The 4,049-nt window shown below is 48.4% G+C and overlaps 1 long non-coding RNA gene across 1 annotated transcript; it reads right to left on the minus strand.

Annotated features, from left to right (window-relative positions):
• Positions 1-1,932: 1,932 nt before the first annotated feature.
• LOC142827100 (uncharacterized) lies at positions 1,933-3,467 on the minus strand. The gene is made up of 2 exons (XR_012901516.2): positions 3,226-3,467; positions 1,933-2,097 (listed from the first exon to the last, which is right to left on the minus strand). It is a non-coding gene; the product is annotated as an uncharacterized LOC142827100 (long non-coding RNA).
• Between the last annotated feature and the right edge of the window lie 582 nt (positions 3,468-4,049).

A 4,049-nucleotide genomic window follows, 5' to 3' on the forward strand; every position in this document is an offset into this window, starting at 1 on the left:
GAGGCCATGGTCAGGATGTCTGGCTGTCCCCAGGACTGGGAGATGCCCCAAGACCACACCCATGCCTCTGTGCCATGTATAGTATGGCCGGGGCGGAGGGGAGAAGTCCCCTGCCTCTGTATAGAGGGGGCGTGTGAAGGGAGGGCATCCTGCTGGGTCCCGCCCCAGGGTCGGGAGTGTGTCAGGTCTCTTCACACATGCATGCACGGCCCCTGGGTGTCATGCAGCTGGAGCCACCTGCCCAAGAGTGTCATGGCACATGCTTGCACATGCACAGGTGGCTGCATGATCCGTGGGAGGCATGGCCCATGCACGCAGTCCTTGGTTCCGCCCCCCCCCCCCGCCTCCTTGGCAAGGGACAGTGCTGACACTTACCTGATATGACCTCCCTGGATGACCCTGCCAACTCTGGTGCTGGAACAGCTGACGGTGGCCCCTCTGGTGTGCCCAGGTAAGGGCCCTCTGGTCTCAGCTCGCTGCCTCCCGGGCTGGCGCAGACTGCCTCGGCCCCCAGGAGTTGATCGAGGGCGGGGAAGTAGGGGCAGGTGGCATCCCTGGTGGCCCTGGTATACGTCTGCCACAGCTCTTTAACCTTGAGCTTGTGGCCTTTCCTGGTCATGGTGAGAGCCATGAGGCCGTAGACAGCTGCTTTCTTCCACCTAGTGTGGAGATCATGGACATTGGGGGCCTGCTCCCAAACCTGGGTCCTGGGGGACTGGGTGGGGGAGAGCTGGCTGCCACCCTCTGGCCACTGGCTGAGAGTCTGTGGCTGCCATCAGGCCTGGCTCTTGCACGTGCCCAGTGGCCAGAGTCTGCCCCTTTAAGGGCCCTGGGGCTGGGGGAGAGGAGAGGAGTTTTCCTGGTTTGGCCCAGAGTGGCCATCAGGAGGAACTGGGAAGAGCTGGAGGCCCCCTAATTTGAAATAAGTGTCTACACAGCACTTATTTCTAATTAGCTATTTCAAATTTGGTATTATTCCTCATAGAATGAGGTTTACCTAATTCAAAATAAGGGCTCCGCTGTTTCAAATTAATTCTGAAAAAGCGGTTTGTATGTGTAGACAGCTTATTACAGTTAATTCGAAACAACTTCTGTTATTTTGAATTAACTATGTAGTGTAGACATACCCTTATTTACTCCTTCACATTACTCCTTCACATAATACAAGAATTTTGGATCACCATATGAAATTCATGGGCAGAAGATTTAAAACAAAGTAAAGGAAGTACTTCACACAACACAGAATCAACCTAAGGATTTCATTGTCCGGGGTATTGTAAAAGCCAAAAGATATAAGGGTATGTCTACACTACCACCCTAGTTCAAGTTAGGGTAGTAATGTAGTCAACCGGAGTTGCAAATGAAGCCCGGGATTTGAATTTCCGGGCTTCATTTTCATGTTGCCGGGCACCGCTATTTTTAAATGTCCGCTAGTTCGGACTCCATGCCCTGCGGCTACACGTGGCACAAACTAAGTAGTTCGGACTAGGTTTCCAATTCCAAACTACCTGTACTCCTCGTGGAACAGGAGAATATTGGGAGAAGGATCACACTGTAATTATCCTGTACTTTTCCCCCCTCTCTGAAGCATATGGCATTGGCCAGCATGAGAAGACAAGTCTGAGCCACTATGGTCACTGTTATGTTCAAACTATCCTTAGTCTACTGGTAAAATGGTTCTCTCCTTTTCACCTGGTTTACCAATCATCCATAGGTGGTCACAGCACTAAACATATTACAGTAATCAAGCATGCAACCATGCAAAACTGATATAATTGCTTAATTAGCTGAATGATTATTCCTGAACCTCCAGTCCATTAGAAGGCTTTTATTTTAGGTATTTAACTGAAAGAAAGTTGCCAAATAGCACTCGTGGATGAATTTCTCTGAGACACAGACCCTTAGTATTAAAAAAAACTAAAGAAATCAGAACTCTTAAAAGCATTCTTTACTGAGACACAGCTCTTAATAAAGGCAAGAGCTTTTCTTAAAGACACAATGATACAGAAATCAACTCCACTGAAGGACTCATTACTCCACAATAACTGTTCCTAGCTGGGCCAATTCATTTTCTTGTCATTATTCAGCAGCTCTGCCCTAGCACAAGAGAAAGAAAAATTACAGCAAGGAGATAGAAAATCACTTCCCAATTAGAGTTAAATTCTGGCTTCATTGAAATCAATGACAAAACTCCCATTGACTTCAATAGGGCCAAGATTTGACCTTCAGTCTAATAATTGGCATCTGGCTTGTCTTATAGATAGCTCAGCAGAGGCACACCCTTACACGTATTTTGCACAGGCTACAGCATGAAATTAATATAAATCAAAGCACTGCAATATAAAAAGTAAAAACAGGTTTGGATGATTGAATAAATATGAAGCAAGTGCTTCCCAGAAAAGAAATTAACAGTTCAAAGAAGTCTTGGTGTTTTCAAAATTAGGGAGAGATGGATTTAATGGATGATGGAGAGACTCAGAGTGGCGCGACTCAAAAGTAGGATCCTTAAAAAGTGCGTGCTGATAGACTGCAGATGAGCCTTAATGAGAAGATTAAGGTGTACAAGGTAGGGGGCTTTAAAAATGATGCTACCAACTGAAAATCCCCTTGCTATTGTCATGCTGGTTGAGAAATCATACCATCTCACAGAAGCTATTGAATATGATGCCTGCCTTCCATGTGAGTTACATGGAATACTTAAATGTTTCCTTTGTTTCCTGACAGCTAAATATGTCGTGGTGGGTCCACAGGACAAGACTGCATGAAAACTGGGGCAATGGACCAGGGGGATCAATGGGTTGCCCATGTGTTCTGATGATAAACAGAAGGACAGAGAATTTATTAACTGGAAGATAAACTGAAGAAAAGACACACAAACAGACAAAAAGGCAACAAGGATTGTAAGACAGATTTGCAGTATGACCATGTAGCGGGCTCCCCAGCCCCGCCCTCTTCTCCCCAAGGTTAAAGCAGGCCCTGAGGCCTAGTCCAGCACAAATGCAGGCCTTGAGGCCTAGTCCCAGCTCAAATGCAGGCCTGGAGGCTTAGTCCACGCTCTGAGTGGATGGGGTGGGGGGGGTCCGGGCCTTCCCTCTCCACCAGACCCCAACCCAGGGCCCTATTATTGGTGGGTGGTTCCCACCACCGGCTCAGTGGGGAGTTCTCCCCGAAACACACCGAGCCCACTGGGGAGTTCCCTGCCACTTGTCCTGGGTTGCTTCCTACCTCAGCCCTGTGGCCAGCAGAGACCACACCTGCAGAAGCTGGACGTGAGGTGATGGATGTGATGTTGGCAGGTCCAGTGTCTGGGGCAGCAGCAAAGGGGTCATCCACCGTGGCAGGGCAGGTGGCCCCCCAGAATAGGCATTGCGGGGGTGCTCAAGCTGGGGATGGTAGCAGCAACTGCGGTGGTCCCGGCAGCTCTTGCTCTGGCGGCAGGTCCATCTGTGGCTCTGGAGGTTGGGCAGGAGCTCCTTCTTCCTCAGAGGCCAGCCCCAACTGAGCAGCCCGACAGCCTTTTATACTGGGGCTGCACTGCGAGCATGCCCAGCAGGGCTGCGGGGGAGGGGCATATTCCACCCAATAGGTGGGCTCTCTGCCCCCCTGTTCAGTGCGGGGCAGGCCAGCCCCGTCACAGACCCTAAGTAAAGCTAAAGGAATTTTTGGGCAACATGTTTGTTGGAAAGAGACTTCCAACCATTAGCAAGTTGCTGCTTGACTCCTACTGTGTTCATGGAATTAGGACTTATGTATTCTATTTGTAAATAGATAGAGTTACATTACAGAAATAGCTGAATCCATCATCAATTTCTCCATTACATAGAAAACAAGACCCTCAGTTTTGGCTAACTGCTTCGACCAAAAGGAATACCCCTATTTTCCAGGCAGTCAATAAAATTAAGGAGGGAGGGTGATATTAATTTTTATGTGAAAAGGACAACAAGGCTATGGTGCCACATAAGTTATATTTAAACAGTCAAACAAATGGTATGTAGACCTGTTGGTAGCTCTCCGCAGCAGTGAACAGAGTTCAGTGAACATATTAATTC

Source organism: Pelodiscus sinensis, chromosome 1 (assembly GCF_052426305.1).
Source record: "Pelodiscus sinensis isolate ZL-2025 chromosome 1, ASM5242630v1, whole genome shotgun sequence".
Lineage (NCBI taxonomy): Eukaryota > Metazoa > Chordata > Testudines > Trionychidae > Pelodiscus > Pelodiscus sinensis.